At 29.6% G+C, this 17,023-nt stretch overlaps 1 long non-coding RNA gene across 2 annotated transcripts in view; it reads right to left on the bottom strand.

The window, feature by feature from the left end:
- LOC125852286 (uncharacterized) overlaps positions 1 to 17,023 on the bottom strand; it is a 43,326-nt gene that overhangs the window by 9,159 nt on the left and 17,144 nt on the right. The window contains exons 1-2 of one of the 2 annotated variants that reach the window (XR_007444997.1): positions 6,010 to 6,123; positions 5,853 to 5,926 (exon numbers count right to left, since the gene is read on the bottom strand). This is a non-coding gene — a long non-coding RNA (uncharacterized LOC125852286). Of the gene's footprint in view, positions 1 to 5,852; positions 5,927 to 6,009; positions 6,124 to 17,023 lie in introns of those variants that run through there. The other variant, XR_007444998.1, reaches the window with a different exon arrangement.

Below are 17,023 nucleotides of genomic sequence, written 5' to 3'. Positions count from 1 at the left end.
TTAATTGTAAAGTAGATGAATTAAAAACTTAATATTTTCAAGAAGTTCTATCTTTTTCAAAGTAATTAATTGAGGGTATAATAGGTAAAAAAAAACATTGTCCCTTCTTGATTTGTCAAAATAGACAAGTAATTAAGGACAACTAAAAAAAAAAAAGTGGACAAGTAATTAGAAACAGAGGGAGTAGCATTCAATTTAAAGAGTGGAAAGTAGTGGAAGAGACTTTACAATATTAATGTAGTAATTGTTACAATATGATTGTTGTGATTTACTACCTCTGTCCGTAGTTACTTGTTCATTTTTCTTTTTATAGTTGTCCTTAATTATTTGTTTATTTGGACAAATTAAGAAAGGACAAAAAAAAATTATTTATTATACCCTCAATTAATTACTTTGAATTTTTTTTTTAAAATCTTAAATTTTTAATTCATTCACTTCATAATTAATAGGGATAAACTGGTAAACTCATTATGTCAATCATGATTTTCTTAATAGATGTATTAATTCAAAAGTTGACAAATAATTAGAGACAATCAGTATTAGACTTCAAAAATTTCACTCTTTCTTTTATATTGTACTATAAATGGTATGTTTTGGGGCTAATAACGGAGTTTTTGAAGCGATTGTTTGCATGAATAAAAGAATAAGTTTTTTTATCACAAACCTGTACTTTCTTTGACGCTATTGAAGACATAATAAGACTACCCACATACAACATTTTTGAAATATTTTATGTTGTCAATTATCATGATTTATAGTATTTTTACAATAGATTCACTTCAAGAATCAGTGGAATTTTTTGTATTTTTTTCAAAACATATTTTATGTTGTCAATTATCATGATTTATAGTATTTTTACGCATTTTTTAAATATAAAAAAACAAAAAAAAAACAAATAAATTAAAATGGACCCAATATATGTTATTTTTGTTGTCTCAATTTATGTCACACAAATAAAATTTGGAGAGTCATCCAAATTTTAATTTTTTAAAAAAGAATGTTTTAAGTTATTAATTATTGTGATTTCTAATATTTTTATGTAACTTTCAAATAACCTACATTACTGGTCACTTTGTCCTAATTTATGTTATATGGATAAAATTACAAAATTAGCCCTTTCAAAATGTCTTTCAGATATATTAAGTTGTTAATTATATTATTTATAATACTTTTTTGGTAATTTTAAAATGATATGTGTTATTTTTTCTGTCCCAATATATGTGAGCCTGATAGAATTTTGAGAGTGAACCTATTTTATTATATAGCTTTTAAATATTTTAAATTGGTAATTATTGTAATTTTTAATGCTTTTTAAGTCATTTGTAAATGATATATGTTGCTTCCTTTGTCCCATTTTATATAGTATAAATAAAATTCCCGAAACCAACTCAATTTTGAATATATTTTTTAAATATTTTAAATTATTAATTATTGCGATTTATAATATTAAAAAAATAAAAAATGTACAAAACTTGTATCAACCTAAAAATGACCACGATATTTCGAAGCCTACAGAAAGCAATATGGTTGTACGTAATTTTTAAATACTTAATATATATTACTCCACTTGTCTCAATGTATGTAGCATTGATAAAATTTCAAGATTCAATCAAATGTTGTTAATTGTTAAGATTTATAATACATTTTACGTAGTTTTCAATAATTTCACATTAAACATTGCATATTACTACTTTTGTCTCATTTTATGTGGCATTGATAGATTAATTTTAAGAATCATTCAATTTATTTTTTTGAGTTTTTTTAATAAATATTTTAAGTTGTCAATTATCACAATTTATTGTATTTTATACATAATTTTTTACGATAGATTAATTTCAAGAATCAATCGAATTTTTTTATATGTATTTATTTTTGAAATATTTTATGTTATCGATTATCATGATTTATAGTATTTTTACGATAGATTAACTTCAAGAATCAGTGAAAATTTTTGTATCTTTTTCAAAACATATTTTATGTTGTCAATTATCATGATTTATAATTTTTACGTAATTTTTAAATATAAAAAAAATATTAAGACAAATAAATTAAAATGGACGCAATATATGTTATTTTTGTTGTCTCAATTTATGTGACACAAATGAAATTTGAAGAGTCATCCAAATTTGCCTTTTTAAAAAAATAAATGTTTTAAGTTATTAATTATTGTGATTTATAATATTTTTATGTAACTTTCAAATAACCTATATTACTGGTCACTTTGTCCTGATTTATGTGATATGGATAAAATTACAAAATTAACCCTTTTTAAATGTCTTTAAGATATTTTAAGTTGTTAATTATTATTATTTATAATACTTTTTTGGTAATTTTAAAGTGATATATGTTATTTTTTCTGTCCCAATATATGTGACCCGGATAGAATTTTGAGAGTCAACCTATTTTATTATATATCCTTATATAATAGTAGAATATCCTTTAAATATTAAATATTTTAAGTCATTTGTAAATGATTTATTATATTATATTATTATATATTATTATATATTATATAAACTCCCTTATAGTAGAAAAATAAATATATATTATATATATTATATAGTAGAAAAAATAATTTATTATATTATATACTATATAAAATGTCCCATCATAAACTCCCTTTATATAATAGTAGAAAAAATATAGACACTCATGAATTAATTATTGCCCTTTTATCTTCCACCACTACAGCACCATAAGTTATTTTTTCTCTCACGTTGTGTGATTTTATTATTTTTCTATTATATTAGAAGAGTCGGTAAAATTATTGGTATCAACATGTCTCCTAGGCATTTTAAGGGTATTTTGGTCATTTAAATTGTAATTGAGCAATTGCATGTAGGTTGTTCAAAATCGAACCGAAATTGATAATCCGAATTCACAAAAAAGTTATTGGTTTATCAATAATGAGTTATTGGTTTAATAATTTTGATAACGATTTTGATTTTTTTTGTTATCGGGTTATCGCTCTTAACGGTTTAAGGTTTTTTCTTAATGGGTTAACAGATAACCCGATAGTAAGTTAAATAATTATATTTATACCATTTTGTATATAAAATCTTTGACTTAGAGTTTGATTTCCTACTTTTATTTTTTGTTGTCTCAAAGTTTTGGTTATTCTACAATATAAAAGTGTTTGCTTTTGAACAAGATGTAACTTATGAACTCATGTGCATGGTTTATATGGTTTGTCACCTTGTTTCTAAGTGATTTTCAATGATTTTTTTTTTGGTGTCAAATCTTAACGGTTAAATCGATAACCGAACCGATAACGATCAAAAACCGATAAATCAATAACTGATAAGTCAATATCTTAATGGTTCTATAATGGTTTAGCATCTCTACAACCAGAGCCGACTCAACAAAATTTGGGGCCTAAAGCCAAATCTTAAAGAGGGGCCCTAATATTTTTTTTTAAAAAAATCATCATATATACTTTTATTTAAAATCTACTTTTACTGCCTTTTTAGATGCAAAGTTATTACTCCCTCCGTCCCTATTTACTTGTCCATATTTCCTCTTTTAGATGTCCCTATTTACTTGTCCATTTTGACAAATCAAGAAAGGACAAAAAAAATTTTCATATTATACCCTCATTTAAACTTCTTGAAAATTTAAACTTCCCCCAACATTGATTAGTTATCTTGAATAAGTTTATTTTGGAATCATAATTAATAAGGGCAAAATTGTAACTTCACTATGCTAATCATTGTTGCCTTAATATGTGTGACATTTCTAAAGCGGACAACTAAATAGGGACGGAGGAAGTAATTATTGTTTTATAATCAATATGTTTTAATAATTCCTTTTCAATTGATAATATAGTTAGTCCATTCAATCTCTCTTGAGACATTGTTGATCTAGATAAGATTTTATCAATTTTCGTTTCGAAAAACTTCTTTCGGCTGAGGCAACCATGAATTGTTAACATTATTCTATAAGCAATACTTTTTTATTCAGAATTTTTATTTTTTGTTAAAAAATCTATCAAGGGCTCCTTTTTGGGATTTATTTAATTCTTCAAGTTTTCTCTTTATCTCTTTTTTTGTCAAATCGAAATCATATTTTCTAGTTGACCTATTTAAATTGAATAATTTTAGAACAATTAAAACGACAACACACTTATTATTATATATCTTGTCGAATTATAATGTAACTATCTTTTGCTTTCATTAGTAGAATTTATTTCATTAATTTTCTTGTGTATTTAATATTTTATATTTTTGACACTCCTTAATAAAATTCTGACTTATCAGCGATACACTTGCCACTAATTTATAGGCGGGTGCAAGTGGCTCAAGAAGCTCAAAAGGTTCAAGAGGCTCTGCATTTATTTTTTTTTGTTGGAAATACATAAAGTAATCTGTACTACATTTTTCCTCGCGGTAGTTAGTGTGGAAATTGCCAAAGGAAAAAAAAAAAAAAAAAAGGCAAAAAGTTGTGGAGTTGGAATATAGACATCTTTCCATGAGCCCAAAGGTAATTTGATAATTCCGCATTCATAATAGCAGTGTTTTAAAAAATTCTATTGGGACTCGTCTCGAGGCTCGCCCTAGGGCGGGTCTTTAGCAAAACACCTCAAGACTCAAGTGTGGGGCTTAGTTCCGTAAGACTTATGTCCTAAGCGCCCAACTGTATGCCCTAAGCATGCCCAACACCCAACACTCAAGGCTCGCCTAACAGATCTTACACAGTGTTAAAAATTTTAGCTAAGATTGTTGACCCTCATAATTTTTGAATAATTGAATGATACATAATAATTTTTAATCTATGGAGATAAAGAAAATTGAGAATAACTCAAATAACAAGTTTTAGTATCACATCTTTCCTATTTGGTAACTATATTACGTAACATTTCTTTTATAAATACGTCACAAATTTTTTTACTTTTTCACTTATCATTGGTCTTCATGATTTTGTCATCTGTCTCAAAATTATTATATTTTATTTAGCTATTTGAAAGTAATTTTATTTTTATTCATGATGGAGTGATAATTTTATTATAATACTAGTAAGACTATTAATTATTTTCTTTTAAGGGGGTAAATCGTATAGTATGATAAAAAAAATATTTTTGAGAGATAATGATTCTTTTATTATTAGAAAGTTAAGATATTAGATTATTTATACTTGTATAATCATGTTAGAACTTTTATTTTCTATTAGTTTATTTAATCATATTTGTAATTATTTCAAACTATTAATTTTTATTATACTATAATATAAATTAAAAATTTAAAGATTCATAGGGCTTATGCCCCACGTCTCGAGGCTTGTGCCTCACCCTATTCTAAGTAAAATGCCTCCCTCACGCTTAAAACACTGCATAATAGCATTAATCACCTTGGTACACTGAGCACAAAGACATGTCACAACACCTCAGCCTCAGGGAAGAGACAAACACCATATCACCAAAAGATAACATCACTTTCGGAAAATCCTTCATGAATCAGCTTCTGGGTTAGCCAGTAATCTCATAGTAGTTTGTCCTGACAATCTTAGTGAATGCATATCATAGCTCAAATCTGAATCAGTAGCTATCAAAATCCAATCGTCATCTTCATCTTCATACTTTATTGAAAACCTTTCAAGTGATATCTTAAGCCTCTTTTCCACTTCCCCCTTCCAATTCCACCCTCGTTGATGAAAAGGGGAGTTGAAACTTAATGATATCAACTCTATAATGTAACCTTTAAAGTCATCACTTTATCACAAGGTTTTCCTGTTGCAGGAGATATTTTGTGACCCAAATAATCTGTGCCTTTTTCTTGGGAAAGAGCAGGACATTGTTGATGGACCACATATGGTTCAGCACCTTGAAAAGATATGCCTTGGCTAACATGGACATTAACCTTTCTAGTCTTATGATGCGGCCATCTAGCGATTTCATTTTCTCTACATATTCGTTTCAGTGTTGCTCGACTAACTGCAATAAATGAAGTCCACAAAAGGGATTTCAGTGAACCTATGCATATATCATTTCAGATACGCTAAAGTTAGTGAACTTACCATGTAGATCTTTGGCAGCATCTTCAAGAGTCATGCCATAATGCTGCTCCAGAATCTTGCGAGTAATCCCATGATCTTTTTCTATTCTTTGTATTGCTTTGTTCTTATGTGTATCATTAACCGGCAGCTATAAAAAAGATAAAATAAGCTATGAAATTAGTGGGACTGATCTCTTTTTTCTTACTTTCATATATTTTGTTTAGTTTCGCCAAAATAAAAAAAAGGCAGTAACACCTTAACGTTGAAGGTCCAAAAAGTATGTCCAATGAGTTAGGAATGTAGAACCCAACTGATTCAAAATTCAAGCCCTATGAATGGAAAATTAAACAAGGATTATGGAATAGTTCAAACGGAATATAAACAAAAGTGTCGTTGAGCAAATACCATAATAAGGTTGGGAAGACAGAGAGATGGTTGTGTAGATACAATCTCGAATACACCAACGCACTGGTGATCATGGAGGTTGGAAACTGGAAATGCATAATAAGAATGAATTCCCAAGGAAATTGCAGTTTGAAGCAGTGGAAACTCTGCAGCGGAGTAGCTTGGGATGTCGGGGTTATATTCTGGCAAGCGTCTTGAGAAAACTCGTCCAGGGGGACCAAATGGAATTTTCTTGTAGCTGTAGTTGTATAAGTAGTTGTCCATGGGAATCCAAGTATCTAGACAGAGCTTCCTGTATGAAGAGAGCCTCTTATCAAGTTCTGATAGAAAGCAAATGGTTGATCTGCAGTGGACAGGAACGTAGATACATTGACCTTGATGGGTGCCCAGAATTGAAACAGAGAAATATTTGGAGTCCATATTTTCTCCATAACAGATCGGATCCTCCATTTCTCAGTTGGAAAGATGGAAAATACAGAATAAGCTGTATCAAAAAGATACGATTAGTGCTAAACTGAAATTGGAAAATAAGTTTGATATTCACAACTTACTCACAAAAAAAAAGACTTGATGGACTTAATGGATCGCAGGTAGTCCAACTTGTCGTTGTGTTTTATGCTCCAAAATGCCCAACCATTGCCATTGAGCTTCAGTTGAGACCAGTCCAATTTACAAGGCATTAGGTCACATACATCTTAAGGTTGCTGAACAAGATGCTCCATACTATACTATACAATTTCACTACCTTTGCCCCGTCGCTCTGCTGCTTATATAAGGAAAGTTGTGCCAATTTAATTTGTAGATTAATTGCCATTGAGTTATATACATTTGTTAATTATTTCACATGAAATGGATATTAAATATTATTAAGTCATAATTAAATAATATTGAAATACCATTACATTTAGACCGGCTCAATATATGAGGAAACTTCTGCCACGGGTACAAATGGATCAAGAAGCTCAAGAGGTTCAACAAGCTCCACGTTGTACCCAATGGGGAAATTGTCAAAACATTGTCAAATCGTACTATTTGTTTTTTATTGAATTTACCGAAAGGAGCGAAAAAAATAGCATGTTTTAGAATGTTCAACAATACTGATATGTTCAACAATAGTTGTTTATTGTACTATTTTAGAATGTCTAACAATATTTGTTTACTTTATAAAACTAATGAGTAATTTTATACTTAATTCCTAATTTATCTTTATCGTTAATTATAATCATTTTTCTATCACATTTTTTAAGATATTGTATTTATTATATTAAAAAAATAATTAGTAAAATTACTTTTTTACTTATAGTTTCTTAAAAGGTGTGCAAAATTAATTGTGGACACCTCTAAATAAAATCAAAACTTTAGTGTGTAGACAAGTGCAAGTGAATTAAAAAGCTCAAGAGGTTCAAATAAATTCCACGTTTTTTGTGGAAATACATAACATGTGTAGTAGATTTTTCCACGCTATAGTCACTTTGAAAATTGCCAAAGGGAAAAAGAAAGTCAAGAAATTTCCATGTGTAGTACTATTTGTTCTTTATTGAATTTAGTCTCAAATTTCACACATACTTTCGATTGGGACCTATGAATAGCGATAATAGGAAAATCTTGAAAGGTTCAAAAAGTTGTGGTGTATTTCATTAAGGTTCAAAAGATTATGATTGTGTTATATGTCGGAGCTTTTAAAGTATGTAGATGACAGGTGAATCCTTTATCAATATTAAAAGAAAATTAAAATTTGTATTAATAATATTAAAAATCATATTCTAGTTGAATAAAAATTACCAAAATAGTTCCTAAAATGTGATAAATATAAATAATCTATCTATATTATTATATAATATTAAAAGCATGAAGGTCCTTACAAATGTTAATTGAACTATTTGTCTTTCATTAAAGAGAAAAAGTTCAAATATGTGATGGAACTTTTAGAAAAAACTCATTTATATCATCCATTAAAAGTTTGGCTCATCTATGCTATTGCTATTAAAGAAAAGGCCCTTTTTTTTTAACTCTTGTTTTACAAAACCACTTTTTACACCCCAAAGGTTTAACACTTTTCAATTGAAGTTTTTGGATCAAATGTACTCTTTTTGCTTGTTCTTCCTTAAGAACAGCAAGAATCTTCTTAAAGGTGAGCATTTCGATTTCCTACTTTTGTAGTTCAATTCCTAGTCCTTAAAGAAGGTATTTGTGCCCTTAGAGGATAGTTTGAATTCATCCTTATCACAATCCAAAACACAGGTGTCATGACACCTGCCTTATCCCACCAATACAGGCAAGCTTAAACAACCCTTGGCAAGGGCAATAACAGAAGTAAGAAAGAAATCAAGAACTAAACATAACATAATAATGCAAAACTCTTAATATAACACAACTTTCCCCCAAAACCTAGTGTCACGTGTACAACCCTCTAAATAATACAACAAATTCAAAAGAAATTCAAGTCTACAATAATGGGATAGTAGAAAGACATAATCAAGAGTATGTGATGAATGTTGAGATGATCACGAACTCCAAAGGCAAGTCTCGAATGAAGATGTGAGAGGATGATCAAGTTGATTTAGACTCGTAACCTACACAAGTGTGGAAAGCAAGGGAGTAAGTACCAAACAATAATGGTACTCAACAAGCATTCCTAGCTAACCCTAGGTAAAGTGATATCGAACACAAGCACTCTGTCACACCTTCTGAACCTCCTCAAACTACAATCTGCATAGAATTTAGAACCAGCTCATCCTAACAGTTTCACAAGTAATAGAGCAACACGTTACATGTAATACACCATTATTCACATATCAAAGTGTCCAGAATATCATCACAACCTGTCATATCTGGATAGCCACGAAAACATAACAGTTCACTCATAAAAGACAAGAATGACAATGAGATGCGCTAAATCTATGGTGTTACTATTGATCTCTTTTAATATATGCGCGTGCTTCTTTGGTAGTGACTAGAAATTAAATTGTCAGAAAATTTGCTAATCCATTATGTACTCTATAGTAGCATAGGATCATTTCATATCATAGGTATAGCGTGATTTTATTTCATTTTTCTCCTTCCAACTTACCTAAACTTTTTACATAATACTCTATTCAGTATTTCCTCCGTTTTAATTTATTTGTTTGGTTTCAACTTAACGTAGAATTTAAGAAAGTAAAAGGCTTTTGAATGTTATGATTGTGAATAAAAATTTGTATATATGTAATTTTGTCATCTTATACATGTCAGAGCCACGACATGTGAGATGTGGAAACTAAACAGTTATCAAATTAGGAAAAAAATGTTCTTTCTGAAACAAATGAAAAGAAAAATATCACAAATAAAATGAAACGAAGGGAGAGTAACAATACCAAATTAAAGAAACTCATGACATGTATATATGATTATATACTATTATTACTTAATTTCTAACTACAACAAAAACATGTCTAGTGAAATGATCACAAGGTTAGTTTGAAAAGAATATAATGTACGTATACCTAACCTTTATCTCGTAGAGTCAAAAAATTATTTCCTAAATAACTTAAACATCGTGTGTGAACAGAGGCGGAACTTAGCATTAGGAGTTTGGGGGTTCTAAATTTCCATTAAAAATAAAAAGAGAAACTTTTTGTTGATAGTAAGGTTTGAACCCATAACTCTAGTGTGAACACATTCGCTAAAGTTTAGGCAAGGAGAAGGAGAAGGAGAAGGAGAAGGAGGAGGAGAAGGAAGAGAAGGAGAACGAGAAGGAGAAGGAGAAAGTGAAAAAGAAAGCGAAAGAGAAAGAGAAGAAAGTCGAAGTCGTCAGTTGTGATGTGAAGCAACAATATCCATTTGAAGGTTTTAACATTGACGGCGAGGGTTTAACTGAACGAATGTCATCCTTCTCGCAATGGATAAACGAGGGTCTTTATAAGCATCATGAAAACAAGTAAAGTCGTTCAACTATTATTAGTATTTCTTCTTGTTGTCCACTAAATAATTATTTATAATGATTACACAATTGCAGAAGAGACAAGGACGATCACTACTTAGCCAATTGCTCGGATCTTGAGTTCAAACAAATTTATTTTGTAGTTGCATTTTCAAAGAAGAAGGATTGGTTTTACGTAATGTCTCAACCCAATAAGTGCTGGACTGATCAGGTAAATCCATGCCCACTTTTATCTTTTGATTAAGATATGAATACATACAAATAAATTGATACAGAAATACACTTGTTGATGCATCTGTGCAACATGTGGATGTCATTTTATACTATTTACAGAAGAAGTCGAAGTAACAGAGTCATTCTAAATATCGATATTCCACTACTAATTATTTTTTCAAAACATACATTGATAATGTCAGTGTTGTTTCTGAATATGAGAATAAAATCATTGGCACTATCAAAGGGTTTGGTATACCTGGTGGACTGCCTTGGCACCTCATCTAGGACTAAGAGAAAATTGTGCTTCAAGATTCAAAAGTTGTCTACATTGTTGCCAAAGTACCTTGAATTTTTTTTATCAAAAAGACCGAACCAACTAGTCTGTTCTTGAATCTTACCAAGAAAAGAACAAATCTCACCCATTCGAAGTCAGACATGTTACTAGTATTGCCCAACAAGCAAGCAATAGTCTGTAAGTATCACATTAATATTTTTGTATTACCACTATTGAAATATGATGTTATTATATTTCTAATTGATGATATACCATGCAGAGATTGTGGACTTTTTGTTGCTGCATACACTGAGTTTTTGAGTGATGGACTACAAGTGCCATCTTATGGAATTATTTCTGAAACCCTCCACATGAGATATGCTTCACTCCTATGGAACTATGGGATTTTAAAGGCTCGGAGTGGCAATGTTAGTAACAATGAAGACCCACAAAGGCCTAGACCTAAAAAAGCAAAGTTCGATGAAAATGTTGTGGTTACCATCATTTATTAGATTGATGGTTATGTATACCATTGTGAATTACCTTTTTGTTTGATAAGTTGTATAAAACAATTGGTAAAGTGTTCATTTTGGCTGATAATATTAATATTAATGATTATTTTTATTTTTATTTTGTTGGAACAAATGTCAATTATGATGGAAAGGAAGAAATGTGGTGTCTGTGGCAACATATGTAACATCTGTTGTAAAAACACCACAGAATTATTTGCATGTACCCTAACAGAAAGGATATATGTGGCAACATATGTCACTGAAAGAAGATATGTGGTAACAATGTCATAGAAAGGAGATATGTGGCAACATTATATTGTCACCAATTGTTCATTTTTGCTGATAATATTAATATTAATGATTTTCTTTTATTTTGTTGGAATAAATGTCAATTATGATGGAAAGGAAGAAATGTGGTGTTTGTGGCAACATATATAACCTCTGTTGTAAAAAACACCAAAGAATTATCTGCATGTGCCCCAACAGAAAGGATATATGTTGCAATATATGTCACATAAAGAAGATATGTGGTAACATATGTCATAGAAATAAGATATGTGGCAACATTAGATTGTCACCAATTGTTCATTTTTGCTGATAATATTAATATTAATGATTATTATTATTATTTTTATTTTGTTGGAACAATGTCAATTATGATGAAAAGGAAGAAATGTGGTGTCTGTCGCAACATATATAACATTTGTTGTAAAAAATACCACATAATTATTTGCATGTGCCCCAACAGAAAGGATATATGTGGCAACATATGTCACACTTTGAATTGTCAAAATTCAAAATAAGCAATTAAAAAGGTTTAAAACAATCGTCCCTTCATTTTTCCCTCTCTCCTCTCTCTCATTTCCTCTATAAAAGGTCGCTTCGTTTCATATTTCAAATTTAATTTATTTTTACTAATTTCCATTTTATTCTATCTTCTTTCCTTTCTCTCGTTCCATTATTCCTTCACAGATCAAATTGTTGCGATATTTTCTACAACATCAGTGGTAATCTATTGCGATCCTCTTCTATAACAAGGTATCATTGCCCTCATCATTTCTAGTTTATCGTTGATATCTTCTCAGGTAAAATTTAATTTGGGTTTTGAAATACTTACTGGTATTAAATCAGAACATTTTTACTGGTTTTATCACTTATTTGTTTGTAGGATGGTTGGGTTGTTATTCCTTTTGAAATATTATCTACTTTCAAAAAGCTTAACCCCAAAAAACACATTTTAGGATATACATATGTTGCCACATATGACATGTTTGTTGCAATTTTTCCAACAGAACGTGCATATGTTGCCACAGATGACGCTTCAAGGATGGGTTAATCGATAAATTAAGTGATTTAGGAATAAAAAAATGTCAAAATGGATCAAATTTTAGTACATTGGAACATAATTAAGCAATAAAAATATGTTATAACACTTGAAACAACGTTACAATGGTGTTATATAACTATCATATGGAGTTTCTTGGTCATTGATGAACTAATGGTATGATAGTGGTTGTAAAAATAATTGATAGAATTGATGAATGTTGTTGTATTAGACCATAATTTTGTATTTAGACATGTTGTAGAACTATATATTAGTATTACATGTTGATTTAGGTGACAATTTAATTGAATTAACCCCAAAAAGCACATTTTAGGATATACATATGTTGCCATAGATGACATGTATATTGCAATTTTTCCAATAGAACGTGCATATGTTGCCACATATGTCACTTCAAGGATGGGTTAATCGATAAATTGAGCGATTTAGGAATGGAAAAATGTCAAATTGGACCAAATTTTAGTACATTGAACCATAATTAAGCAATAAAAATATGCTATAACACTTGGAACAATTATTTACAAGGGTGTTATATAACTATTATATGGAGTTACTTGGTCATTGTATGATAAACTAGTGGTATGATAGTCTGTAAAAATTATTGATAGAATTAATAAAGGTTGTTGTATTAGACCATAATTTTGTACTTATACATGTTGTAAGACTATATATTAGTGTTACATGTTGAATTATGTGACAATTTAATTGAATTAACCCCCAAAAGACCATTTTAGGATATACATATGTTGCCACATATGACATGTATGTTGCAATTTTTCCAACAGAATGTGCATATGTTGCCACATATGTCACTTCAAGGATAGATTAATCGATAAATTGAGCGATTTAGGAATGAAAAAATGTCAAATTGGACCAAATTTTAGTACTTTGGACCATAATTAAGCAATAAAAATATGTTATAACACTTGAAACAACGATTTACAAGGGTGTTATATAACTATCATATAGAGTTACTTGGTCATTGTATGATGAACTAGTGATATGATAGTCTTTGTAAAAATAATTGATATAATTGATGAAGGTTGTTGTATTAGACCATAATTTTGTACTTAGACATGTTGTAAGACTATATATTAGTGTTACATGTTGAATTAGGTGACAATTTAATTGAATTAACCCCCAAAAGATCATTTTAGGATATACATATGTTGCCACATATGACATGTCTGTTGCAATTTTTCCAACAGAATGTGCATATGTTGCCACATAAGTCACTTCAAGGATGGGTTAATCGATAAATTGAGCGATTTAAGAATGGAAAAATGTCAAATTGGATCAAATTTTAGTACTTTGACCATAATTAAGCAATAAAAATATGCTATAACACTTGGAACAACGATTTACAAGGGTGTTATATAACTATCATATGGAGTTACTTGGTCATTGTATGATGAACTAGTGGTATGATAGTCTTTGTAAAAATAATTGATAGAATTGATAAAAGTTATTGTATTAGACCATAATTTTGTACTTAGACATGTTGTAGGACTATATATTAGTGTTACATGTTGAATTATGTGACAATTTAATTGAATTAACCTCAAAAAATACATTTTAGGATATATATATGTTGCCACATATGACATGTTTGTTGTAATTTTTTCAACAGAACGTGCATATGTTGCCACATGTGTCACTTCAAGGATAAGTTAATTGATAAATTGAGCGATTTAAGAATGGAAAAATGTCAAATTGGACCAAATTTTAGTACTTTGGACCATAATTAAGCAATAAAAATATGCTATAACACTTGAAACAACGATTTACAACGGTGTTATATAACTATCATATGGAGTTACTTGGTCATTGTATGATGAAGTAGTAGTATGATAGTCTTTGTAAAAATAATTGATAGAATTGATGGAGATTGTTGTATTAGACTATCATTTTGTACTTAGACATGTTGTAGGACTATATATTAGTGTTACATGTTGAATTAGGTGACAATTTAATTGAATTAACTCTCAAAAGACCATTTTATGATATACATATGTTGCCACATATGACATGTCTGTTGTAATTATTCCAACAGAACGTGCATATGTTGCCACATATGTCACTTCAAGGATGGGTTAATCGATAAATTGAGCAATTTAACAATGGAAAAATGTCAAATGTTTTTAGATTAAACATTTAACAAAGAACAAATTCAAAAATCAGTACAAAACACAAAAATGTCACCTTTTTCCCCATGAGTTTGCAAGAAATGTATATATGTTGCCACACATGAAAATTTAATTAATACAAAAATTTAACTACTTCATCTATTTCTAAATCACAACTACATAATTCACAATGAAATTGATAGAATTGATGAGCAGTGCTACAAATTGGTCTTTCTCCCAACAAATGAGGTTCTGGCACCCTTCCAAATAAAATCATCATACAAAATATTTCTTTCGACAATCATCCCTACCGACCCTCCCCGTTTCTTACTATCCTTCCAACGCCAAATGTATCGATTTTTCTTCTCGATCCATTCACCACGACAATCAATACCTACAAATAATCCCTCCATTTATTATACCTGAAGAAATTAATTAAAAAACAATTAGTACTAATGAAGAAATGTGTACGTCATATGTTGCTAAATATAACTATTATGTGGCGAGATGTAAATCATATGTTACTACATATAACTGTTATGTTGTGACAAATAAATCACATATGGCAACATGTGTAAGTCATATATTGCTACATATAGCTATTCTGTGGTGAGATGTAAGTCATATATTGCTACATATAATTGTTATGTTGTGACAAATAAATCACATGTGGCAACATGTGTAAGTTATATGTCGCAACATATGGCTATTCTAGTGCGAAATGTAAGTCATATGTAACAACATATAACTATTTTGTTGCGAAATATAAATCACATGTTGTGACAAAATGTATAAGTCATATGTTGCAACATATGACCATTTTGTTGCCACATGTAAGTCATGTGTTGCTACATGTTTAAGTAATATGTTGCAACTTGTGTAAGTTATATGTTATAACATATGTCTATTTTGTTGCGATTGAAATAACCTTTCTGTTGCAACATATATAGCCATCTGTTGGAAACGCAAATGCAAATTATTGAAAAAATTGCAAGTATCCAGATGATGATGAATGATTTCAAAAAATTATTAATTTTACTTACCAAAACAATGGTGTGTGACCCCAATCACTTATGAAGTACATCCAATTGATATAGAACAAAATCTAGTCCACTGATTAGATTAGCTAAATTTGATTCAAGAAGAAGAAGAAAGCTCAAGGACTAGCAGTCAAGACCAACAATGTACGAAAAAAAGATGAAGAGAACGGAAAGAAAGGCAAGCAAGCAAGAACGAAGCAGAAGAGGAATACGACGGGAGGCCGGGGGGGGGGAATCTTTTATTTCTCCTTTTGGTACAGCTCGCTCCAGTTTTGGTTCCCACCAAAATTGGTTAAATTAGGTTTTAGTCATTTACCCTTTTACCCCTCATTTAATTCAATGGACCAAACTGTCAACTTATAAACTTGAGGGCAACTCCACAATCCTTAATCATTAATCACATAATTGTCACCTACACTCAATAATTAAGAGTTATGTCACCGCCCATTTATTTTGACACCTTAATGTCACCTTTAATTCAAAGCCCCCAATAAGCTCAAGAGGTTCAACAAGCTCCACGTTGTACCCAATGTGGAAATTGTCTAAACAAAGGCAAAAAATCGCACTAGTTTTTTTTATTGAATTTACAGAAAAGAGCAAAAAAATGTTTTTTATTGAATTTATATCACAGCAATTGCTCCCTCCGTCCATAATTCTTCCTCTGTCTTTAATTACTTATGTTGACACCCAATTCTGGATCTTCACAAGAGCTTCTTAAAATTTCAAACTATTTGAAATAATTGACTTTATAAAATTCAAATTATTTTCAAGTTAGTTTTATGTAATTTTGTCACTTTTTGGAATTTTTTAAATAATAAGTATATATATTTTATATAAATAGGATATTTTATAAATATTCAAAAATCATCTCAAAAAGATTTTGTTTTAATTAAATATTTGGTTAATTAGTTTAGTTATATAATAGTTTATATTTTTAAATCATTCGGTTTATAATTAAGTTAATTATTTCACTTCGTTAAGTTTAAGAAGCTCCTTAATTAATCTTATTTAAATTCATCTTAGATTTTAGCCGAATTTACAAATTAAATTCAATTCGAACTATATTGTGAATTTTAATTGGCTATAACTTTAATCCATTGGCCAAATCCCCAATTCAAAACCCAATCAATTTCTTCAACTCATTTTGAGACCAAGAATTTGGGCCCTATTTCAATACAACCAGCAACCCAACTTCATA

The sequence above is a fragment of the Solanum stenotomum genome, unplaced genomic scaffold, assembly GCF_019186545.1.
Source record: "Solanum stenotomum isolate F172 unplaced genomic scaffold, ASM1918654v1 scaffold3344, whole genome shotgun sequence".
NCBI lineage: Eukaryota > Viridiplantae > Streptophyta > Magnoliopsida > Solanales > Solanaceae > Solanum > Solanum stenotomum.
The sequence above is the reverse complement of the archived record's forward strand: the minus strand, read 5'-3'. Positions and strand labels throughout refer to the sequence as shown.